At 24.8% G+C, this 28,000-nt stretch overlaps 1 protein-coding gene across 12 annotated transcripts in view; it reads left to right on the top strand.

Moving 5' to 3' along the window:
• The first annotated feature begins 1,822 nt into the window (after positions 1 to 1,822).
• Positions 1,823 to 28,000, top strand: part of 5-HT7 (5-hydroxytryptamine receptor 7) — a 114,379-nt gene continuing 88,201 nt past the window's right edge. Inside the window, exons 1-3 of one of the 12 annotated variants that reach the window (XM_089179835.1) lie at positions 1,825 to 2,317; positions 2,618 to 2,815; positions 2,965 to 3,280. The gene's annotated coding sequence lies outside the window, so the exon portion shown is untranslated. Of the gene's footprint in view, positions 2,318 to 2,431; positions 2,450 to 2,617; positions 3,281 to 28,000 lie in introns of those variants that run through there. The other 11 variants (XM_015333001.2, XM_089179836.1, XM_089179840.1 and 8 more) reach the window with 11 other exon arrangements.

Consider the following 28,000-nt stretch of genomic DNA (forward strand, 5'->3'; position numbering starts at 1 on the left):
TTCTTATTATCTCGGTCTCCACTTTATGTGGTGCTTCGTAGTCCTCACTCTTGATTACTAAGTATTGTATATGTGTATGTTTGTGTGCGACTGCATATTACGAAGCTGCATTCGACTAATTCTTTTAAAAAGGTTTCCCTTCTAACACGTGTGATCTGCACACATGATATTTTGTTTTTTTATTACTATTAATGAATAATTGTAAGATGTTTTTATACATTATCTTTGTTATTTCATTGTTTTGTTTGCTTTTTCTTTCATTCGTTAATAAAATAATCATTCTCAACTTGTTATACGAATTATTTTATGGGAAACAGAATAAACAGAGTTTAGAACAGTTATAGTACAATTTTGTAGACATTGTGGTAACCTACCTTATATAGTAGTACTTGTCAAAATATTGTGTTATAGCTATGAACACCGACGATACTACGATGGTAATTGAGATTGTAAACTCCAGACACCTCTTATGTCAGCATCGTATGGGTTATGTGAACTCTCCGTAAACAACGTTTATCGTCTTAAAAGTGAATTAAAGGGAAACGTTTTATTTACTAGTAAAATAATTTCAAGTTAATCTTATTGTTGACAAATTATTATTGTTTCTTCGTTAACGTTATTTTGTTACTTTTATTTTTTCGAAATATTCAGAATTATTTAATTAAGACGATAAATCACTTGAATACTTAAAAGAAGAGTAATCAAAAATAAAAGAATTAATAATAAAATGTTAATAATTAATAATATCAAAAATTGATTCTAATGTTATCTAAAACCAATATTACCTGTTGCTACTCCATAGCATTTCATTTCTAGAATTCACTTCCTCTTCTCTCCTCTTACCATGAACTCTCACCAAATCCAATCTGCGAAACTCTCTGAATATGAAAAAAAAAAATTGATAAAAAGAAGAAAAGAAAAATCTTTATCCTGTAATATCTAAAAATGAAAATTCTCCGAAGACTTCGACATCCAAATAAATAAGAAAAAAAAAAAAGAAAAGAAGATAACTTCTTTATATACTTACTCGAGTACTCGAAAAAAGAACTAGGTAAGAAAAGATGAGAAAAATATAAGAAGAAGTAGAAGAAGTAGTGATAGTAGAAGTAGCAGTAGTAGTAGTAGTAGTAGTAGTAGTAGTAGTAGTAGTAGTAGTAAAATAAGAAATATAAAGTAAGTAGTAGAAACATAATATAGTACAGTACAGTATACAGTACACTTGAGTAAGAAGAAGTAGAAGAAGAAATAGAAGAAGAAGTGGTGCTAGTAGAAGTAGTAGTAGTAGTAAAAGAAGAAATATAAAGTAAGTAGTAGAACCATAATATAGTATAGTACAGTATATAGTACAGTATAGTACTCATAGTATTCGAATAAGAAGAAATAGAAGAAGAAGAAGTGGTGATATTAGAAATAATAGTAGTAGTAAACGAAGAAATACAAAGTAAGTAGTAGAACCATAAAATATTATAGTACAGTATAGTACAGTATAGTACTCATAGTATTCGAGTAAGAAGAAGAAGAAGAAGAAGTAGAAATAAAAGAAGAAGAAGTGGTGATAGTAGAAGTAATAGTAGTAGTAAAAGAAGAAATATAAAGTAAGTAGTAGAAACCTAATATAGTATAGTACAATACAATACAGTATAGTACTCAAAGTATTTAAGTAAGAAGAAATAGAAGAAGAGTAGGAGGAGGATGGTGTAGGATAGGGCGTTACGAGAACGTTGCGTCATACGTCGTACGGTTTTCCGGATAGGGCAGTAATTTGGCGGCACGGCGCATGCACTGTAAACCGGCTCCGGGTCAACGGCAAGTCCCGTTAGTTGAGTTTAGTCGTGCGACGAACGTCAAAGCGGTACGAGTGATCGAGAGAGAGAGACACGTTCGCGGCGTGTTCAAATTTCTTCCGCGTTGTGTATTACGATCAGCGTGAGTGGAATATTCTTAAAGGGGGTTGGCTGAGGTGGGGGGGGCTAGTGGTGTACCTTCTCTCCCACTTGCTCTCTCTTTCTCTCTCTCTCTCTCACTCATCGTTCACCTAATGTAAGTCCAACCAACCCTACGACTTACCGAACTCCCTCCCCTCCTCTCAATTCCCTACTCACAACCCCCAAACTACCCGGTCGGTACCGCGCGTGCGTGCGTGCGTGCGTTCGCGTTCGCGTTCATTCGTTCGCGTTCGTTCGTTCGTTCGTCGGGTGCTTTCTGACAGGAGGTAACGTTGCTGGAGAGCAACAGGACGAATAAGAGAGAGAAAGAGAGAGAGAGAGAGAGAGAGAGAGTAAGAGAGGGAGAATTAGATATCTATCCATCGGTTCGTGTGAGTGAGAAGCAAAGAAAAAATAAGAGGGAAGGGAAAAAATATCAACTTTTATTTTATTTTTTTTATAAAAAATCAGGAAAGGGGTTAGAAGGATTAACAATTTATTTATAAATATTATCTTTGGAATGTGTTCGTATTAATAATTTTTATTTTTTCTACCCCCCAATTTCTTTTGAAATTAATTCAATATTAACGATTAATATATGTTTGTTTTAAATATATCGGGGGATGATATTATGGTTAAGTGAGATCCTTCTAAAGGGTCTCCTTTGAACGTACGCTTCTCTGTATTGATAGATACATGGATAGTAGATGGATGGATAAATGGATGGATTGATGGACAGATAGAGGAATTATTGTGAACCGGTTTCATGCGTGTCGTCTACTTGGTTAATGTTCACCTCAAGGATCGGTTTTCCACGTTGAGAAGGAAACCGGCAAACGACAAAGGACAATCGTAAACTATAAAGCAAACACCCGATGCTTTGTTTAAAGGTATATTAAATTCATAGCTGGGTGGTAGGGGTTGTTGGGGGGGGTGTTTGATGCTTTGTCGACAAAGTTCGATGGACTTCAATCTCGTGTTCTTACAAACACATCTAAAGGATCATGTTTTTATTTTTTTTTTTTTTGTTATCATTAAGTGACTATTGACGATTGTGATAAATTTCTGTTCTTTTTATTTTTGTTTTTTTTGTTGGTGATATTACCTGTGTGTGTGTTGGTTATGATATAAAAGACTGTAATTAAAGAAGAATAAACCTTTTTATAAGATAAAGAAAGGAAAAGAAGGAAAGAAGAAGAAGAAGAAGGATCGTATATCGATTTTTGCATAAGAAGATTGTGGACTTTGTTTCTGATATCCTGACAAGTTACTTTGGTTGGTTTCTGTTCGAAGGACTACAAAGGAAAGAAGATCCTATTTCTTGCACGTGATATAACTTCCTAAACCGATAAAGGGTGAGTCAGAGAATAAAACATAAACAACATTTTTAAATATCTCATTATCCGATAAAACATTAAAAATAATAATAATAAAAAAAAGTACTCTCTTTAAAATATATATATATATAAAAAAAAATTACTTACGTTCCATCAGGACCACCACCGCCATGATGGATTAGCGTTAAACGCGGTGAAGTTTCTTTTTTTTTCTTTTAGTTCCATTTTTCTTTTGACTAAAATAAAAGTTACCTATAAAAATAAAAACAAATAAAAAAAAATGAGTTGAAAGAAAATACATTGTGTGATCTCGTGTGATGATGATCTATGCATTTATGTGCCATACGAAAACACCTGTTGGTTATCAATTAACCAGAGGGTTTAGAGGGTTAGAAGGGAAAGTTCCGAACGATAATAAATTATATAATATATTTATTTAGATTATATGTTTTAACATAATGAATCGATTTTTATGATTTCTTTTTCTTCTTATTCTTTTTCTTTTTCTTCTTCTTCTTCTCTTTTTATCAATTTTATTTTTATTTCTTTTTTTTTATTGATCAACAATATACCATGGCATTTGTAACCTTTATCCATCTACTTTCCAGATACATACATACATACATATATATACATATATGTACTTGTTTTCTCTTAGTGGATGCATGAAAGACGACGAAAGCAACGTGTAAACTCTCGGTTAATTAACCCTTCCGTTACTACGGACCACTATAGTGGCCCTCCATAAGATGCCACTAGGGTACTACATAAACAATTCAGGTACTCCATAAAATGCCGCGTATTTAGCATACGACGAACATATGCAGTTTAGCACACTATAGTGGCCCTGTATAAGATGCCACTGAGGTACTACTGGCCACCATAGTGGCCCTTCATAAAATACCGCGTATTTAGCATACGACGAACATATGCAGTTTAGCACACTATAGTGGCCTTGCATAAGATGCCACTGAGGTACTGCTGGCCACCATAGTGGCCCTTTTTAAAATGCCGCGTATTTTACATACGACGAACATATGCAAATTAGCACATTATAATGGCCCTTCATAAAAAGCCGTATATTTTACATACGACGAACATATGCAGTTATAGCACACCAAATATCCTATTGTGGACGTGTAATTTTAGTGTTTTGTTTCTTTCAATAAAAAATCGTGTTTAACTACTGGCCACTATAGTGGCCCTATTCCATAAAATACCGCGTATTTTACATATGACTAACATATGCAGTTATAGCACATCAAATATCCTATTGTGGACGTGTAATTTTAATGTTTTGTTTCTTTCAATTAAAAATAGCGTTAATATCAGTAACAAAATTAGTCAAAAATAAAGTGCAATTTCGATGTTTGCACGTATTAGCAGTGGAAAACACGCCTGTAGCGAAAGGGTTAATAGTTTGTAGTTTGTTCTCGCTTTTAAACGATTAAAGTGGTACCAGCTAGAAAGAGAGGATTAAGAAAGAAGAAAGAGAGAGAGAGAGAGAGAGAGAGAGAGAGAGAAAGATAGAAAAGGAATGACAAAAATGTATATTAGAAATAGAAAAAGAAGAAAATATTGAAGTTCATCTCTCCTCTTATCTGTAAAGGAATAGATGACCTATTATTCCCGTTCGATATCGAATATGCGCATATGTGCAGAAAGGAATGAAAAAAAAAAAAAAAGTATCTAGATGATCGTTGATACGTTATACGCCGGTTTATCTCCACTTTTCCACAAACTTCTTATGTGAATTATTCAGCGAATACATCGAAAAAAAAGAGAAGGAAAAAAACCATCTTCTATCCCTTCACCAAAAAAAGAAAAAAGAAATAATGGGTAGAAGTAGAAGTAGTATAGAAGAACGATTAAGAACACGGGATTTTTTTTTTTTCAACGTATAGGTACATTCCTGTGAATATATATATATATATATATGGTAGTCTCTTCCTATCGTTTTCTTCAGGATGATTAATAGGATTTTACGAAAGAATCATTATGCGAATACGTTGAATGTGAAATTCGATTTATGGTTTGAACCGATATCACGAACACGTCAAGGTTTTTTTCCCTTTTTTTTTCTTTTTATTTTTCTCTGAAATATTTTACTTAATATTCTTCTTTTCTTTATTGGGAATTTCGAAGAAAATATTAGTGAGTTTGATTAAATCAAAAAGGAATGATATTTATTATTGGGTAATTTTAAATGGAAAGTTTAATTTGCCAGATTTTCATAATTTTATTTCGTACAAATAATTTATAAACAAAACATATATAATAATAAAATAAAATATACTAAACTATTTAAATATAATATAAATATAATATGAATATATTATATAAATAGTTCTATATAAAAAATTTATATTATATAAATAGTTTACATTATATAATAAATATATATATATATAGGTGATATAAATAGTTTAGTATATTTTATTTTATTATTTTATTTATTTCGTTTTTTCCTTTGATTGAAATAAATTCGAGTTAAAAACAAAATTTTTAATTATCTCATTGTGTTGTTTAATTTACAATTTGAATTTGGTCTCATTTGCATTTATTTTGGATATTTATTTACGTCGTTGATTCAAGAATACGTTTTTAAAGTATTTTATTATTAAAAGGGTATGATTTAACGAGTTAATTTATTTCATGCGCATTGTTCGTGAATAATTTTGGGTACTGAGAGAATTTTGTTACGTGAATTTTCTTTTGTATACGATCATCATCATCAGCATCATTGTTTTGTTTTGTTTTATGTTTATTATAGGTATGTATATATTTATCTTGATATGAATTCTTTTTGTAATTGTTTTTTAATTTCTCACGAATATCGTCTACGTTATATAATCCTTTTATCACGGTCGAGTGGGGTAGTCGATAATACAGTGGTCTGCATATTGCCACTGAATGCAATTTATTAAAGTCGAATGCATTGCTTGCGCTTAATATCGTGCACGTATAAATAATAAAAGCAATGTTCTGCATCAAATTAATTTACCTAGCATTCCACGAAGGGTCAATATTTGCCATCTTTTCATCCCCTCTCTCTCTCTCTCTCTTTCTCTCTTTTTATATCTTTCTTTCCTACTCTTTTATTATTTACTTTAATTCAATATTATGTTTCCTTGAAGTTTAGTTTTCTTTTCTCGTAGATATTTCGATTATTTACGTTGTTGCTTATTTCATTTTTATCTTTTCGAATTTTTTTGTATTTTTCCTTATAAAATATATTTTTATCTTTTAACTTCCCCCACACATACACATATATATTTGAAAATTCTTTATACGTGTAGAAAATAAAAGAAAACAAAAAATTACAACGTGTTAAAAACGTTGAGCGCCATGTCAGTCATTTGTGACTGACACTAGACTTTTCGTGTAGGCTATGTGTCAGTCACAAGTGATTGACACTCAATTATTTTTTTTTTTTTTTTTAAATAGAAAATGTGACCTGTGGCCTGACAAAGAATTTCCCTAAGAATTCGGATGGCGTTCAACGCGTTAAATGCATTTTTCTTTTGGAAAAAAAATTTCTTGTGGTATTAAAAAAAAAGATAAAAATATGTGCATACATAAAAAGAGAGAAAGATAAAGAAAGGGTGACGATTATTAAAACATTGTGATCGTATCTGATCGTATATGTTCGATAATAATGCATGAAAAATTAAAAAAAAAAAAAAAAAGAAAAAATACGTGAGATTGAACGGAAAAGAGTAGAACGATGAAAATGGGAATGAAACGAAAAGATGCGAAAGGATAAAAGGGTGGAATGGAAGGGGTGTGAGGGTGAGGTTAAAACATCGTATCGAAAACAATGGGAGAGATGAGTTTGGAGATGTGAGACTCGCTAATGCCCTAGCTCGATCGATCGTTTTATCCAGCAGCCGTTAGTAAAACCCTTCATCGTTTTCTAAAGTTTTAATCCTTTGCTTATTTTACAAAGAATGAATGAAAGAAAGTAAGTAGAAAGGAAAGAAGGAAGGAAGGAAGGAAGGAAGGAAAGAAAGATAGACAAAAATAAAATATGAAGAACTTTTCATAGTATGTAAAAATACATTTATCGATATTCTATTATCAAATTGTAAATGTATTATTAAAACATGTATTAAATTTAATACGTGTAACATTAGAATAGGTGATAAAACAAAAGGGGGTGGGGGAGGATAATCGAAATGTGTTTTTTATATAGGGTGATTATTTTTGAAAGATTATTATATATGTTTATAAGAGTATATGTAAATGAAAGAATGAGAATGAGTGGGTGTTGTTTATATTTAGAAAAATAAATTCAGATTATTTTAGATTAGATATTGTAGATAATTATTATATAGATGAAAGCATGAAAGATAATGGAGTGGATAATTGAGAGAAAAGGTTTACACGTTGTGTTTTTCGAATGAAAAATAAAAGAAAGGTAAAATATTATAATAATATAAAATTTGGAAGCTTTTGATAAACAGTGTAACAAAAATAATAATATTTAATATATTATAAATAATTTTTATAAATAATTTAATTATTTATAATTTATTATTGTGTAATTTTAGAAATTTTTATAAATAATTTAAATACTAATACTTTATTATAATTTATATATATATATATATATATATATATATATATATATATATATATATATATTTATATTTATATGTGTGTAATAATTTATATTAAAATATAAAATTATATTATATATTATATTATATTATATTATATTATATATATTATATTTATTTATTTATTTTATATATATTTTATAATATATTTTTTTTTATATATATTTATTAAAAATTATTTCTTTATATATTTAAATATTCTTTTTTTTTTTTATTCAACACAAAAGATAAACGAATGGATATGAACAATAGAAAAGGGTTATGGGTTGTGTTTAAAAAAAAAAAAATAAAAAAAAAATATAATAATAATATATTATTGGAAGCTTTTGATAAACAGTGCACCAAAAATAATAACAATATAATATTAAACAAGAAAGAAAATTGCTCTCTTAGATTTTATACAAAATCAAAGTTATCTCGTAATGAAAAAAACCAATTTTTTTTTATATACAATATTACATTTATGCAAGTATTAAAAAAAAAAAAAAAAAAAGATTATGGAAGAAGAGGAACGAAAAGAAAAGAGAAAAGAAATTCTTTGTATCTCGAGAAAATCAAAATGTCACGAAGATGAAAAACTTTTCAAGATTATTATACGTATGTGGGCGTAGGGGTAAGGGGGGTGGAGAAGGGGTTGGTAGAGGCTGTATATAAAAAGAATGCGAAAGATAAAGAAAGAGAAAGAAAGAGAGAAAGAGAGAGAGAAAAAGATAAGTGTTTATATCTCATCCATCATTCCATTGGAACAACCCATAAATCGAATATTTAATACGAAAATCTTTCAAAAATGTTCTTTTTGTGTGTGTTTATCAAATAGAAAATATCAATAAATAGTTGAATATAAAAACAAATAACAAATATTTAAACCCAAAAAATTGATTTCGGTGATTTGGTGAATTGTTCGTATCTTTCTTTCTTTTTTTTTTTTTTTTTATTATTAACCCTTAGAGTGCTATGGACGTATATATGCGTTTGGTAATAATTACCAGAGTAGTCTATCGACGTATATACGTGTTTGTTAATATTATAATGTTAAATAATGTAATGTGTTTATCTTAATTATTTAAATATATATTCACAGAAACAAAAGCTTTTAATTATTAAATATAATTTATTATTAATAAATTATTCTGCTGCTACAAAACATTTTAGTTAAAAGTTGTAATGTTGTCAACATTCAAAGGGTTAATTTTTTTCTAAACAAATATTTCATGAGAAAAATTGATTTTGATGAATTGATGAAATTGTTCGTATGTTCTTCCCCTTTTCTCCTTTTTTTTTTTTTCATATTAATCTTCTATCTCTTTCTCTTTTTATCATCTTTTGTCGTCATCATTGTTATCAAAAAAGGAACGGATAAAAGAAAATATTTATGAAATTTTATACTAGTCTCTCTCTTCACATGAATGGATAAAATTTCATATGGTTTTCTATGGGTTCGATGTAGGATATATATATATGTATGTATGTATGTGTGTATGTATGTATCCTATGTAAAATACATGTTCTCTTCTCTTCGTATCCTTGCATATAAATTGAATATTAATATTGTACCGATCTTTTTCCGAATTTTTTTTTTTTTTTTATTATTATTATTGTTTGTTCCTTTTTTTTTTTTTTACAAAGAAGGGATAAAATGTTACAAATTGTATATTTGTACGTACGATAGAAAATTGGAAAAATTTGAATGCAGTATTTATTTTCTTTTTTAAACAGAAAATACCGATATTTACCAATATACAACATCATAGTTAGATAATCGATGCTGCTTGTGATAGAAAAAAAAAAAAAAAAATTAAAAAAGAAGAGAAAAGAGTGAATAGGTAAATAAATAAAAAAAAAAAAAAAAAAAAAAAAAAAAAGTACATAAGATATTTCCTCGAGCAAATTAGTTAGTCGGGGTTTTAGTGAAATTGAATAATTAACTCGTTCGTTATCGTGTCAGTCATTTGTGATCGACACAACGAATTTTTCTCGATTTTAATTAAAACATTTTCTAGTATCGGTACGCAAAATCTATAATAATGAGAAAATAAAAAACAGGTTAAAAAACGGGTTTGCGATGAGAAGAGTAAGAAAGAAAGAGAATTATTATTGAAAGCTTGTGAAATGTTTTTTTCTGATTAATGTTGTTTGTTTTTTATTCCTTTTTTTTTTTTTGTTATTCTATTCATTTGAATGAATCGTAAATTTTGGAAAATGTTACAACGAATTGTAATGTATAATAATAATAATAATTATTATTATTATTATGATAATTAATTTCTTTGAAAATGTAATGAAGATAAAATAATGAAACGTAATACGAACGATAGAAAAAAAAGACAAGTACAATAATAATCGATGTTTAATAATCTACCTGAGTCACGTGTAATAAAAAGGATATCAATTTTTTTTTTTAATCTTATGTTTTTTCAGTGTTATCACAAGGTGTGTCATTAATTTCTTTCTTTTATCTTTTATTCTTCAATTTTTATTTTTGATATATAGGTTAAGTGAACATATGTATATGTATAATTAGTAAATATGTTACTGTTTTTGTTGTTGTTGTTGTTGTTGTTGTTATTATTATTGTATAAGAATTATTTAAATTGTGTATATTTCAGAAATATAAAAAATATAAATATGTGTGTATGAACTAATATATATATATATATATTATAAATTATATATTATAAATAAATTAAATATTTTATAATTTAAAATAAATGTAATATATTTTTTTATTGAAAATAAATAGAAATTAATATATATTATAATAAATATAAAAATATGTGAATTAATGTATAGTATATATTATATATTATATATTCTAATAAATATAAATATGTAAGTAAAAAGACATAGAAAAAACAATTTTTATTAATAATTTAAAAACTAATTTTTTATTAACCCCTTTGATAGATAATTATTTGTTTATCTTTTTTTTTTCAAATATTTGCAACATAAAAAAAAACAAATTCATATACAACGTTAATTCACATTAAATCAAGTTAATTGACATTGTTAATTATTCAAATCTTAAGTAACTATCATATCAATAATAATAACTAAATCATTATCATTGCAATTCTTGAAATAATAAAAATACATTTTGGTCAATTAAATAAATTATGAATCATCCTATAGGTTGAAAACCATCATCGAAACGATTCAAATCTCTCTCGTTCTATTCGATTCAATTCGATTCGATTTGCATTCGATGATGTATTTTAAAATTGTCGGTTTTGTTGAAACTTTTTGATTAAATTAAAAATAATTACACGTTTTTAATGAAAGAGAGAGAGAGAGAGAGAGAGACAGACAGAAAATTGATAGTTAATTAATTATCGAAAGAAAATGCAATTTGTCACAGTTGTAAACGTATTATACCCAATACACAATACGGTCAAATATTCCCCCTCTCTTCCCTCCCTCCCTCTCTCTCTCTCTCTCTCTCTCTTATTCACTTTGGAATGCTATCGACAGATATTCCCTATTTCGAGTGGCATGCCGAGTCGAGTGTTATTAACCTTCCTTCTGTTAGCAAGTGCTTTCTAATTCAACGTTTAGTCACCCCCCTTTTTTTTTTTTTATTCTATTTGTTATATTGTATTCGATTTTTATCCCTCTCTCTCTCTCTCTCTCTTTCTCTCACCCTTTTCTGCTTTTGTTTTTCGTCGTTGTTGTTCGAATTAACAAGCAACACTTTGCCTGAAGTATTTTGTTTTTTCTTTTTCTTTCGTTTTTCAACTGAAAATGTTCAGTGAATAAGAAAAGTTAGAATGAAAGAAAATAAATAAAAGAAATAAAAATAATTAAACTTAATTTTATTCTTCTGCTTCTATTCTTTTTTCAGGCGGTGGGGGGGGCGGGGTTTCTTTTTGGTTGATTTTACGTATTTCATTTTCCTTCGTTATTTATTTAAATTGCATTGCATTTTCTTCCCTAGGACGACCCCGAATAACACGCACCTGTCTCAAAGTACCGAGAAATGCAAGAACTAACTTCGTTTTACCTTCCTTTCTTTCATTCTATTATTTTCTACTTCTTCTGCTTTTTTTTTTACTGATTCTTCTTTACTTTCTACCTTTGCTTCCTTTCTTTACTTCCTTTGGGACCAAGGAAGTAAAACCCTAGCCCATTCTGTTCCCTTTTCTTTCTAGTAAAATTACTTGAAATCGTTTGCAGCACAACTACGCGACTTCTATCTGTATTGGTACTTTTGACTTTTATGTATTATACTTTTATTATTTTTATCCATTTTATTTTGGTTTCAAGTAAGTTCATAAGAGTTTGAAAATTCGATTAGTAGTAGGATATTTGAAAAAAGTTTTCTCCGTTTCTTCTTCTTTTTTGAGGATATTGTATCAATCGCGTAAGAAGAATGTGATAAGTTTTTTCAAGTGAAAACTACTTTAGAATGGGGAGTGATTTGAAAAAAGCGAACAAAAATCTATAGGTAACGGAAACGAAACGATGAAACGGTTATGGTACTATAAAGAGAAAATGAGACAGACATATGCACATCTATAGGATTTAGCCTAAGAGAGAATGAGATAGAAGACAGTATGCATTTGTTTCTTATTATCTCGGTTTCCTCTTTATGTGGTGTTTCGTAGTCCCCACTCTTGGCTACTAAGTGTTGTATATGTGTGTGTTTGTGTGCGACTTGCATACTACGAAGCGTAGACTCATATTAACTCAATTCCACACATTTAAAAATATAAATTAGTTCTTCGACTGGCCGCTAGACTATCCACGTTTCTCACAAGCAAAGCTGTTTTTCTTGTTTTATAATAAATAAAGCCTACAATTATCTTACACCTGATACTCAGCATTCGACTAATTCTCTCGAAGCGAAGGTTTTAAAAAGGTTTCACTTCTAACACATGATATTTGTTTTATTATTATAAAATATAATATTTAATTATATGAAGCATCTCGTAGTCGTCGTTTACGTAATTAATTACAATCGATCGTTCAATTTTATTTTAGTAATTTTGTTTCAATACCACCTACTACCATTATCACCACCACCTCCTTCGTTGTTGAAAACCGATCAGAATTTTTAAGATTAAAAAAAGAAAAAAAATTTAATTTAACAAAAAATTCGCTATATATATATACGAATTTATTGATAAGAAAAAGTTAATGGAACGAGAGTTTGTCTTAAAAAGATAAATTATTTCAATCCATCAAGCATACATCGATTTATCTATCTATCCATCTATCGATCGAACGTTCGAAAGAAAATCTGCTATCATCGAGAAAATTCGTACCCAATCGAAAACTTATTCTCTCTCTCTCTCTCTCTCTTTCTTTCTCTTTTTCTTTTTCTTTTTATCATGCGTTATACTCGTTCATTTCGATAAGCCGATACTCCAAACGATCTTTTAACGTCACCCACCGTAAAAAGAGTACTAAGGAGTTTTCTTTTCTTTTTTTTTTTTTTTATTAACTTTCGTTAAGTTTATTTTTTAAAAGTTTATTTTCACCTCTAGAGAAGTTGTAATACTTGTTTAAACTAAACAAAAAAAAAAAAAAAGGAAAACAAAACAAAAGAAAAGACCATTAGGATTATCATCCTTATTTGTGAACTTTTTAAATGAATCAAATTCAAATACAAACAAAACTAAGTTTGATTTAACGTCAGTGTTTGTTAAATATATCGTTCAAGATAAATCTTATCAAAATTATATTATAATAATAATAATAATGATTCTTTAATTTTTTATATCATTATCATAACAATAATTTTTAAAGAATTTGAATATTTAATATTGTATAATTATATATACTTTTGTATACGTAAATCTCCCACTTCTTTCATTTCAGTTTGTAGAACAATATATATATGGAAATTTCCCAAATCTCATTACTCCTCCCACTATTTTCACTATTCCCATTACACCCATAAGTATGTTGGTAAATTAACGATAAATAAGTTAACTCCCCTATTAGAATTTATTGTCTTTTAAAGCACAAAAGATACTATAATTAACTTATATATCTATAAATTAATATTTATAATATAAATATTTTATTATATAATATAAATATTATATCATATATATATATATATATAGTTATAGTATAATATAATAATAAATTAAATTATAATATAATATTATATTAGTTTATTTATTATATAATATAATACTAATATAAAATTAATATATTAATTAATATAATATAAATATTATATTAGCAATATCAAACAAAACTTTACAAATACCTTAAACCCCCATCTTTTTATTATCCATAAATAAAATATTATTCTCATTACCTTTTTAATTATACAATAACCTTTGATTTTAATCCAATGAGTTAAAGACAACCACCAAAACAAAAAAGGAAAAAGAAAAAACAAATAAATAGTAATGAGATAAACGTTGGTTATTTTCTCATCGAATTTCATTGATTTTAAGTGAGATAAAAAGAGATGTAGATATACAGAAAGATAAAGAGAGATATATCAAGAGAAAGATAGTAATAGGTGTACAAACATGTGTGGTCAATATAAATACCATACTCTAATCTACGTTTATGGAAAAGCTTGAAGCTTAATCGAGCTTTATCTCGATTAACAACGACTGAACATTTACGATTGATTCATTGGATTGTGAATTGAGTTACTTTAGGATTTATTAACTTCCTACTAATTGGACCAATTTCTCTCTCCCACTCTCTCTCTCTCTCTCTCTCTCTCTCTCTTTTTCTTTCTTTCTTTTTTTTTTTTTATCTCATTTTGTTCAATTACACGCGAAATCGTTATCTATCTCTTTATCTATCCATTATTTCACGTTCGTCTTGAAAAAGTCAAATTGAAAAAGTACAAAGAGAGAGAAAGAGAGAGAGAGAGAGACAGAGAAAGAAGAGAGAGAGAGAGAGAGAGAGAGAGAGAGAGTAGTAACGCGTATTAAAACGATCGATATCGTTCACTGAAATGTTTGTTTGAAAAAGAAAAAAGAAAAAGAAAAAAATAGACGATAGATAAATGTGGAAAAGAGTTTTCTAGCAATCAAGCGGAATTTTTCTGATTACTTTCACGTTTTCTATCAATGAGAATTGTCGTCAACTCATCTTTTTACTTGTAAGATGATGATGATGATGATGATGATCATTGTGTTCTTTTACTAATAAAAAAAAATTTAGTCACTATTTTGTCAAATTTTACTTTTTTAATCTTATTTTTTTTTTTTTGGTTACTGCTTTTTTTCACGTAAATAAAAATCCCTACCGTAAACGTGAAGTTCTTTTCGTATTATTTAGTATGAAGAAAATATTTTAAATCAGAGTTATATACACACCCACGTTTCTTTTTTTTTTTTTTTTTTTTTTGGTAGAATTTGTTGCTGTTATTAAATATTTAATTTTTTTTTTAGTTTTTTCCCTATGAATATGCAAAAATATGATTAGAAAAATGTCGTAAAATGTTGTATATTTAATAACCGTATTTACCATAAAACGCAACAAATATATATGCCAACAAAGATGTTTAGTATTATATATGAATAATTTATTATTTATTAGAAATTATTATAAATACTAATAATAATAATAATTTATAATAATAAATACTATAATATATTAAATTATATTATTTCTAATAAATAATATATAATAATTATCATTTAAATATATATTTAATATTTATATTATTTGAATTATTGATTTATAATTTATTATTTGTTGATTTTTTTTCTGAACATATTACTACAATCATGTGAGATTATTATTTAATTATTTTATTATCAATAATTAATATTTTAATTATATAAGTCACTTCACATGACAGATAAGAGTCAAATGTAATAACATGATCTTATTATATACACGTACGTGATTAAAATAATAAATAGATTATGTTTAACGTGTTTGAACGATCATTAATGTAATGAAATATTATTCGGACATTTGTTGTTCATAAATTCGATAAAAGATAGTCACGTACAATAAGTATGATCTTCGATAAAGAATGACAGGGAGAGACACGTGTGTGGATCACGTAGCACGTAATCTGTCCGGTAAACGAACGAAAATATCCAAGTATCTTCATCTACAGCTTCTTCCTCGACGACACTTCTAAAATATATCTCGTGGGAGTACCTTAAAGCTGATATATCTCGTCTAGTTGTATACCATAAAACCATCTCTCTCTCTCTCTTTTTATTTTATTTTTTAGATTTTTTTTTTTACACGAGATATTACTACAAATTTTAAGATAAGAACGACGAAGAAAAAAGGAACCCACCACACCTTACACTTCCCACCTTAAAAAATTAAATGAGATAAAAATATTATACAGGTACTTAGATACATCATCTTAAATGATGGGTAGATGCATTATCTTAAATGTTGGAAATATTATTGATGGTTCAAAAATAATATGTTTCTTTTTTCTTTTTTTGTTCTGTTAATATACTTGTGTTAATATTGGAATAATATATTTATATATATATTAAAATAAATTTTAAGTATTATAATAATTTTATTATATTTTTATTTTATTTTTTTATCTAAATTTTTATTATATAAAATTTAAAATACTTGTTTATTATATATATAATATAAAATAATATAAAAATACTATATATATAAAATAAATAATACATATATTAGAATAATAAAATTTAAAATATATATAGTAGAAATAATATAAAAATAATTTTTAATAAATAAAAAAAAACTTAATATTAAAATAAATTTTAAATATTATAATAATTTTATTATATTTTTATTTTATTTTTTTATCTAAATTTTTATTATATAAAATTTAAAATACTTTCTTATTTATATATTATTATATGTAATATTTTACGATAAAATAAAAATAAAAAATTTATATAAATTTATATAAAAAAAAAATGATATAAAATATATATATTATAATATAAAATAATATAATGTAATATAAATAATATATATATAATAGAATATAATAAAATATGAAATATATATATATATAATAGAAATAATATAAATCTAATATAAAAATTGTAATTAAAATTGAAAAATAATATTTAATAAACAAAACAAAAAACGATTTTAGTAGCCTCCCACATAAGATGTGTTAATATTTAGAAAAAAAAAGAAATCTTTTTCTATACAATTTTTAATAAACGACATGAGTACGCTAACAAATATGCACTAAAGTACAAATAAAATGTCTAATAAAATTACCTATCTAATTACAACAAAATAAAATAATAAAAATAAATAATCAAATAGTTAATAATAATAATAATAATAATAATAATCAATATAATTGACATAATGTGTGTCTTATTAGTGTACCAATTTGATAATCTCTTATCAACTTTAATAAAAAGAAATATGTCAGTATGAAACTATCCGTTTCTTTTTTTTTTTTTTTTTTTTTTTTTAAAGTAAAATGATTACTAGGTGAGAGATAGAATGTAAAATTTTGTTTAAACCACATTTGACCTCTGGAAGAAACGCATGACATGGAAGCAGAGAATGATAAAGGACGATAACGAGCCGTGATCTCGTCAATTACTTTCATGTCAGTGTGTGATCTATGTATGTATACATAATATCGTACATCAAATTGTGTCGTACAACGTGTTAAAATACTTTCCTAACTCTTTTTTTATTATTTTTAATTTTAATTTTCCTTCTTTTTCTATATATATATATATATATATATTTTTTAATTAAAATAAAAAAGTTGTACTTCAATACGAGAACTAATGGTACACGTAATTACTTCTTTCTATATATATATATATATTTTTTATTCATTAAAAAAGTATGAAATTCTCTCATTTTCTTCTGGCTTTAAGTTTGTAACTATTGGAATTAAAAGAAAAAGAAGAAAGAAGGAAAAAAAAATAAAAGGGAGAGAATGAGAGAACTTGTAGAAAAGAAAAGAAAAGAAAAGAAAGTCTCAGGGATTAGAAAATCTTATTTTCTTTCTCATGGATCTAAAGCTTTAATTTCGTCTTTCTTCTTTATCTCTTTCTCTTCTTCTTCTTCTTCTTTTCTTTCTCTTTTTTCTTTTTCTATTTTTTAGGGGGCTTTTTTTAAATTTCTGTCTTTTTTTTTTTTTTTTTAATCATTCGACACATATAAAACATCATTTTGATTAAGAATTTGAATCACTTTTTTTTACTGTTTCAGTTAAAATATTTTAATACGATGGTTAATTAAATAAAATAGAAAAGAAAAATAGATAGAATTATTGATTTTTTTTTTTTTTTTTTTTTTTGTGTTTCTTTTGATAAAAAACACAATCTGATAGATTGTCAAGTGTGTGGGAGGAAAAAGAAAGGATAGAAAGATGAGAGAGAAAAAGAGAAAGAAAAAGAAACAGACTGACTGACTGACTGACTGACGGACTGTCTGACAGACAGATGAGAGAATGAGATTGAAAACAAAGATAACGAGATAAAGAAAAGAGACAAAGATAGATAGAGCAGATGGATAGAAACAAACGTTAGAGAGAAAACGGTGTAAAATGTAAAATCAAGAAGAAGACAGGTAGACAGTGTAGAAATGGAAAACAAAGAATACAAAGTATACAAAATGTAAATTTACGTGGGTGAACAAAGATATAAATATACCAAATATTACGAGAAAAAAGATATAGAAGGAACCAAAAACAAAAAAAATATTATAAAAAATTATACAAAAATTATAAAACATCAAATATACGAAAGCAGAGAAAAAAAAGTGGGAGGCTACGAAATAAAAAATTACAAATAATGATAAGAGACACACACAGATACATTGAATATTAAGAGAGAAAGAGATAAAGAAGGAACCAAAAAGAAAAATTATAAAAAATTATAAAAAATCAAATATATGAAAGCAGGGAGAAAGATGTGGGGTGGTTATGAAATGCAAAGTACAAAAAATGATAAGAGACACCAGATAGATTGAATGTTAAGAGAGAAAAAGAGATAAAGAAAGAACCAAAAAAAAAATGATAAAAAATTACACAAAAATTATAAAAAATCAAATATACGAAATTAGAGAAAAAGAAATGGGTAATCAACAAATAAAAAAAAATAAAAGTAATGATAGAAAGGTAAGAAAGGAGAGTTTGAGGAACGAGGTAAGAAAGGTGTGTGTGTGTGTATAAAAGAAAATATAAAAATAAAAAAAATTATACAAAAAATCATTAAAAAATCACAAATAATGATAGAAGAAAGGAAGGAAGGTACGAAAGGGGGAAGTGTGAGGAGGGTTTACGAAATTAATTTAAAAAAAAATGATAGAAAGGTATGAAAGGTGGTGGGGAAGAAAGGGGATAGGGGAAGAAAGGTGTGTGTGTATCTTTATACAAAATAAAAAAAATGTTTCAATTAATACGATTTTTATAACATTTTTGAGCAAGTATATATATATATATATGTATATATAGCTTTTAGAGGCGTTTGACCCGACTTGAAGCCATTATTAGGATCGATAGAGCATTAGGAACGGCGGTTGAATTTCACAGGGTCGAAGGGTAGTAGAGAACGTTAATGCACGCAAACCGAAACGTTCTCTTCTCTTCTCCTAAGAGAACACGTGGCACGTAATATGTAAGTAAGTACTTCTTATTACAGATACAGTTAGATTTACAAATGTATATAAGGTAAATCAAAATGTTATTTCATTAAGAACAGATACAATTTTAATTATGCATATCAACAATTTTCTTTTACCTTTAAATCGTTAACAGAATGACATAAGTTACCTTTAATCGTTAACCCTCTTAAAGATAGAATTGAAATGTAATTGTAAACCAAATAAGAGAGAAACGAAAGTATATATATAAGAAAATCAAAATGTTATTTCATTGAAAACAGATAGAATTATATTTGGAACTGTTAATTTTAATCTTTTATCTTTAATCTCATTATCAGAATGGCAGAGGTGTTACTTTAATTCATTATCATTGGATAGAATACATACTTCTGTAAAAATAAAAATAAAATAAACGAAAGTATATGAAAATCAAAATGTTATTTAATCGTGAATCGTAATTTAATTTTTATATTTATATGTATTATTTTTATATATAATTATATTTTTATATTTTATATTTATATTATGTTTTATTTTATATTTATATGTATTATTTTTATAATTACATTTTTATATTTTATAATTATATTATATTTTATTTCATATTTATATGTACTATATTTATAATTATATTTTTATATTTTATATTAATATTTTATTTTATATTTATATGTATTATATTTATAATTATATTTTTATATATTTTATATTTATATTATATTTTATTTCATATTTATATGTATTATATTTATAATTATATTTTTATATATTTTATATTTGTATTATATTTTATTTCATATTTATATAATAATATAATATATATTGTATTATTATATTAATTTTTTTTTTACTTTTAACTCGTTACCAAAATAGCAAAAGGTTACATTTAAAATTAATTAAAAAAAAAAAAAAACGAAAAATAAGGAAATATTTAAATTACACATATTATGTTTGTTACTTAATTTACACATGTGTTAAAAAATTTGATATAATAATAAAAAATTATAATATGTTGAACAATCTTATCCTACATTTTTATACCATTTCTAACATTCTTTATTTTCATTTTTACTATATTACCTTTCTATTTCTGTAAAAAAAAAAAGAAAAAAAAATGAAGTATTTACATATTAAGTACTTTTATTACTACGATTTATTCGATATGAACAACATAGAAAAAAAAAATTCCAATATAATAGATCGGATCTTAAGAATGATTCCATCTTTTTTACGTTTATACGTTTTCCAACATTCTTTTTCTCCTTTCTCTTTCTCATACCCCATTACTTTACTCTTTCTACTAAAAAAAAAAAAAAAAAAAAAAAAAAAGGAAAAGAAATGGAAAGAAAAGAAATGAATAAGAAATGTTAGAGATCCATGTTATTTTCTCGTTTCGTACAAATTATCGTTGCGTGTCGCATGAACTTACTTAATACATAAAAAAAAAAAAAACATATTTGATAGCTTTTAACATAAGCTCAACAAATACTCAATACTCTTACCTTATTTTACATATATTTTTTATGTATATTATATTATATTATTATTATTATTGTTGTAATATTTGAGTTGATTTATGTGAGAAATATTTTGATGTTTATATATCGAATATGTAGAACAATGGTTTCGTGTTACCATCACCACGTTCTCCCTATTCATTTAAATTATGATAATAGGGAATTTTATTTTCCTCCATTTTTTTTTTCTTTTTCTTTTGTATAAAAAAAATTTATTTTATTGCACTTTTTTTTTGTAATATCTTTAATCTTTTTTCTTTTTATATACCACGGATGATGCAGTTGTTGCAAAACGTGTGCCACCATGTGTGTCAGGTGGGTATTTGCACGAACACAAACTATAAACATAAAAAACACATGTAAAATATCAAAACGATGTAGTTAAGGATGAAAAAGAAAAGGAGGAGAGGGAGGGGGGAAATAAAATAACATCCTTTGTTGCAATCGAGATATGTATATATACCTTAAGGGCATTATTATTGTAATAATATATGTAATCGATATTATTTTTATTTTTAGATCTTTTTCTTTTTCTCGTATCGTTTAGAATAATTTTTAAAAAATGTCATGAACCATGCATTTGACAAAAAAATATTCCTAACGATGATATTACTATTAAATGATTCTGAAAAATCTTGACATTAAAGTACAGAAATGATTTTGTACAAGTTGCTAAAAAGTTGATTTCGAAAATAGTTAATTTTTAACAAATAATCGAATATTAATGCAACATATATGTTGTATATTTAAACAAAATATTTCATGTACGTGTAATTTAATTATGAATTGTGTTAATAATAATACGTGAATACAAATAATTATTATTTAACTTTTTTAACAAAAATTATGACAAAAATCTTGTCATTAAAGTATTATTATATAATTAATATTTTAATAATAATATTATATACTTTATATTATTATATATAATTAATAAGTATTAGAGTATTTTAAATTTTTATTAATTAATAAAATATTTTTAATAATTTTAATATAATTTTTATTTATATTTATATTTATATTAAATTTAATTTATAATTTAATTTTATAATTATATATATTTATAAATTAATTTATAATTATATTTATATTATATTTAGTTTACATTCAATATAATATAAATATAATTAATAATTAATTTATATTAAATATAATTTATATTTATATTTTGTATTATTACAAAATTTAATTTATAATTAAATTTTATAATTATATACATTTATAAAAAATAATTTATAATTATAATTATATTATATTTAATTTATATTAAATATAATTTTTATATTTAAATAATTTTGATAATTAATATAAATATTATATAATTTATATTATACAATTAATAAATATTATAATATTTTCAATTTTTTTTAATTAATTAAATATTTTTAATAATTTAAATATAATTTATATTTATATTTATATTTATATTTATATTAAATTTATTTTATAATTTAATTTTTTATAATTATAATTATATAATATTTAATTTATATTAAATATAATTTTTATCTTTAAATAATTTTAATAATAACTATAAATATAATATAATTTTAAATTATGAAATTATTTAAAAAAAAAAAAAAAATAAACAAAATCAAATTACGAACTTACGAAACAATTCTTGATTTTTGCCTATAAAAAAAAAGAAAAAAACATATAAAAATTGTGTTACACATATATTGATTATAATCAATAATTATAAGATTTTAAATAATTTTTTTTGTTACAAATAAATATTAAAATCTTGACTCTAACTTTTCTAAAAGTATTTAATTGCTTTACGTAATATTCATGTAACAGATTATATAATAATTATCTAATTGTTAAAAATAAAAATAGATATATAATATATTCCTTTTTTTTTTTTAATATAAATAATTGATTACGATTTGAAAGAACATTCAGGATTGATAACTGTCAGTAAAACTTGTGCCAATTAATCGATCAGCAGTATAAAGAGGTTTGATTTCGAACGGGGTATCTTTCGTGTTGATTGAAAATTCCCATTGAAATGGACAGACACACACACACACACACACATACACACACATACACTTACACATAGGACTTTGCGATGAAATATTTATAATTACGTAAAATGTCCATTATCATTGGTTATCTGTAATCCATCAGAAGAGACAGATAGATAGAAAGAGAGAGAAAATACGATACTCAGCATAATCTCTCGTTAATTTATTTCGAAAATTCATTAAAAATATAAAAGTGCAATGTGAAATACGTCGAACGAATTAAACAATTTTTTAATTAGACTGTAACTTGTCGATTTGAAATTGTTAGAAAAAAAAAAAAAGTATGTTTACGATTTAAATGATAAAAGAGAAAAATAATTCACACAGATGTAAAATACTTTTACGTAACATTGATTGCTAAAAGGTTAGAACATCGGAATTAGTACTTTAATTGCTCACAAGATGTGGAAATGGATGTAATAGCAAACGATGACAAGGACAAATCATAAAATGGTCGTCTTCTTCATCTCTTTCCTATCCTCTTTTGCAATTGGGAATTCCTATTAAGAGTTGATATCCGAAAGGGGGTGGTTTTACTTGGCCCAATGTACATCAAACGTTCAAAGGATATTTTTTTTTTTTTAAATTCATTTCATAATTTTAATAAAATTGATTTTAAGAAAAAATTAAAAACCATTTTCCGATTAATAGATTTCGAGATATTTTAAATAATACTTTTGTATATTTTTCTTTTTTTTTGTAGAAAAAAAATATTTAAATATTTAAATTTAATTACTATAGGTAAAATTTAAATTTAATATTATTAATTTATTATTTTTTATATTTATAAAAAATATCTATTTGAATAAATTTTTTTTATAGAAAGAAATATTTAAACAAATGAAATGTGTGCTTTATATAAAATACTGTAACATAAAATCAAAATAAAACATAATTTTAATTTAATGAACAAAAAACAGAAATTTTTTATTATAGAAATTTAAATTTGTAATAATACTTTTGTGTGTATTATTTTTTTTTTTTACAGGAAAAAATATTTTTAAAAAATGTGCACTTTACGTTTAACAAAATATAAAATACAATAATTTGAATTTAATGAATGACAAAATTTGTTTCATTTATTGTAAATTTAATCTCGTTATATTTTTTTTTTTTTGGTATCTTGTTAATTTTTTGTTTTTCTTTTTTTAATGTTTTTTTTTTCTTTAAAATAATTGCTATAACGTAGAAAATGAATATTTCAATTAGTAAAGATCGATAAGTAATAACTCGTGTAGTGGAGGAAACATTATTAACTACGATGTCGTTTGATTTGCATATTGATAGTAGTTAGTAACTGGTTCCATGTTTGTTAGAAATGTAAATTGCTTTACCAGTGTTTCTAACACAGTATATTTCGTTTCCAAGTCCACTCCTATATATAGATAGAGGATTATAAACTGAAATTAACGATGCTATTTAGGAAAACTTTTATATCTAATCAAAATATCGTAAAGGATTATATTATCATGTATAGAATAATTCTGAAAATTTGGGTTCTTGAAAGAAAATTTAGTACGAATTATTGTAATTATATATTTTTTTTTTTTAAATAAAACAGAATTAGATCAAATAAAAATAAAATTAAATTTAAAAAAAATATAAAAATAGAATTAGATAAAATAACAATAAAATAAAACAAAACAATTATTTAAAATAAAAATAGAATTGAATTAAAATAAAAAAAATAAAAAAATAAAATAAAGTAATAATAGAAATAGATAAAATAAAAATAAAATAGAATAAAACAATTATTTAAAATAAAAATAGAATAGAATTAAAATGAAATAAATAAAAAAAATAAAATAAAGTAATAATAGAATTGGATAAAATAAAAATAAAATAGAATAAAACAATTATTTAAAATAAAAATAGAATAGAATAAAACAATTATTTAAAATAAAAATAAAATAAAACAAAACAATTATTTAAAATAAAAATAGAATAGAATTAAAATAAAATAAATAAAAAAAAATAATATAAAATAATAATAGAATTAGATAAAATAAAAATAAAATAGAATAAAAATTTAAAATAAAAATAGAATAGAATTAAAATAAAAAAAAAAAATAATATTATATTCATTCATTCATTCATAATTATGTCTTACAACGTTACTTTATTTATAGGATGCAGTAATTGTACTTAACCAAGTGTAATTGTATATTATTTTATTTTTTAATGACTCATTTCTCAGAATCATCCTCTCTATATATATATATATATATATATGTATTATGTATTATCTGTTTCGTGAAGATGAATTATTTTCAAAGTGATAGACAATTCGTTTACAATCAATTACACACATATACGTGTATAATAATTAAATATAAAATGATCAATTTCGATAAGAAATATAATTCATCGTATTACGAATTTCATAAGCGGAATTAAATGAAAATCGTAAATTAAAACGTGTTCATCGTCATACTACGTTTTAATTTTATATAATTTATTTTAAGAGAGAAACACTGAGAGAAAGAGAGAGAGAGAGAGACAGATAGAATGCAAAGGATAAGGTTTGATATACATATATGTATATATGTATTATCGATATGGATTTAATTTGTTCTTATTTTAATAATCAACAGCTATTATCCATAGTAAAATAAAAAACTATTAACAGATATATCTATATATATATATATATGTCTGTAATTAATTTGATGTTTCCATCCGATGTTTTTTTAATAATCCTCTTGTATAACACTTTAATTTCATTTATCTTCTGTTTTTTTTTGTTTTTTTTTTTTACATTACGTTCAAAGAGGGTAATTAAATTCTTCGTTTAAGCTCGCAAGAAATTCCCTTTGGCAAATTTTATTCTTACAATTTAACGATAAAAAAAAAAAAGAAAGAAAGAAAAAAGAAAACATAAGTAAAAGTATAATATATATATTAACGAATAGTTTTGAATAACACTATTAACAAAAAATACGATTTAACTATTTACCTATATTTTACTAGTAAATAAAAATAAAAAAAAGTAAAACTACGAACGTTATTTGTCAAGAATAAAAGTAGGAAAAAAATAATTTCTTTTTTAATTTATAAAAAAATAAAATTGATTAATCGAATAAAATACAATTTAACTATTAGCCTACATTTTACTAGAAAATAAAAATAAAAAAAAGTAAAACTACGAACTTTATTTGTCGAGAACAAAATAGGAAAAGAATAATTTCTTATTTATTTTTTTTTTTGTAAATAAATATAACATATAATAATGATAATAATTATATAAAATGATATAATAATAATCGTATAAATTAATTAAATGTTTCTTATAATATCGTTTAAGTTAAATAAATCTAAAAATGCGTATATTACGAATTATTATTGTAAAATTAAATTAACAAATTAATAAAAATTTATTTAAAAATAAAAAACAAATAAACACGTGCCTCAATATGATTTTATAAATCACATTTTATCAGTCTCGACTATTGCAATTTTACCATTTGCTTTTAACGTTGTTGATTTTAAACAGCAACGGGAAACACGATATCCGAACTTTGTTTATGAGTTAATTCAAAGTCAAAATTATGTGTCGCCACGTGTTAGCTACACGCTTTATGAGATTCCATTATCACTTAAACTGCTTTGGAATACAGAACACGATGCACGCGAACACATTGTTATTACTTGGACTAATCTACCTGTGTGAACACCGTTACAGTTATTTCAGGTGTTACTTGTATACAATATTAACGCGTTCCGCGTAATTTTCTCAATGATAATAGTTCAGTAATGTTAATGATATAAATTCAAGAGCAATTTTGTGTTGATACAATTTATCTTATTATTTCCTCGTTTATTTTTCAAGTGAAAACTTCTTTAGAATGGGGTGTGATTTGAAAAAAAGCGAACAAAAATCTATGGGTAACGGCAACGAAACGATGAAACGGCTATGGTACTAAAAAAGAAAAAACGAGAAAAACGTATGCACATCTATTGGATTTAGCCTAAGAGAGGATGAGATAGAAGACAGTATGCATTTGTTTCTTATCATCTCGGTCTCCTCTTTATGTGGTGCTTCGTAGTCCCCACTCTTGGCTATTAAGTGTTGTATATGTGTGTGTTTGTGTGCGACTGCATACTACGAAGCGTAGACTCATATTAATTCAATCTCACACATTTAAAAGTGTAAGTTAGTTCTTCGACTGGCCGCTAGACTGTCCACGTTTCTCACAAGCAAAGCTGTTTTTTGTTTTATAATAAATAAAGCCTACAATTATCTTACACCTGATACTCAGCATTCGATTAATTCTCTCGAAGCAAAGGTTTTAAAAAGGTTTCACTTCTAACACATGATATTTGTTTTATTATTATAAAATATAATATTGAGTAAGAAAATAAATAAATAAATAAATATTTGAAGAGATAGTTTACAGTGAGTTTTATTTATATAATATATCCTTTTAAAAGAATAAAAAATATATAAAAAAAAGTCAGTCCCTTCTATTCTCTATCCCAAATTGTTTGGGTAAGTCTAACCGAAAGGGAAATCACTTTTCCGAAGCTTTCAAGTTCGTACAATGTTACGAATCTGCTTCTTTCGTTTAGGGAAAGTCTAGCTTGCGTTAGCTTTTTTTTATCCGTTCTTTCACGAACGGACACGAATGGTTGAAAAGGATTCACTAGAACAGTGTCTCTCTCTTTCTCTCTTACACTTTTTATCTCTCTTGTTCGAGAAAAGAAGGTCAGGGAGGAATAAAACTGATTGATCGTACCAACTCACCGAAATAGTACACGAAACCAAGATTTATCTCGATTATTTTGAAATATTTTACGATTTCATTATTGTTCTTGTTGTATGATTTTATTAATAATAATTATCTTTGATGTTTATTCATATATACATTATATAATATATATTTGTTAAGTTATTTATATTAAAGTATTACGATAGAATATATTTTTTCTTTTATTTTTACAATTTTAATACCCTTAAATGAAATTATGGATAATAGTAATTTATTGTGAACTAAATATATAATTGAATGAATTTTTTATATCTAATTTTGTTTCATATTAGTATTTACA

This window comes from Polistes dominula, unplaced genomic scaffold (genome assembly GCF_049000335.1).
Source record: "Polistes dominula isolate Pdom_NZ unplaced genomic scaffold, Pdom_raw_medaka contig_49, whole genome shotgun sequence".
NCBI lineage: Eukaryota > Metazoa > Arthropoda > Insecta > Hymenoptera > Vespidae > Polistes > Polistes dominula.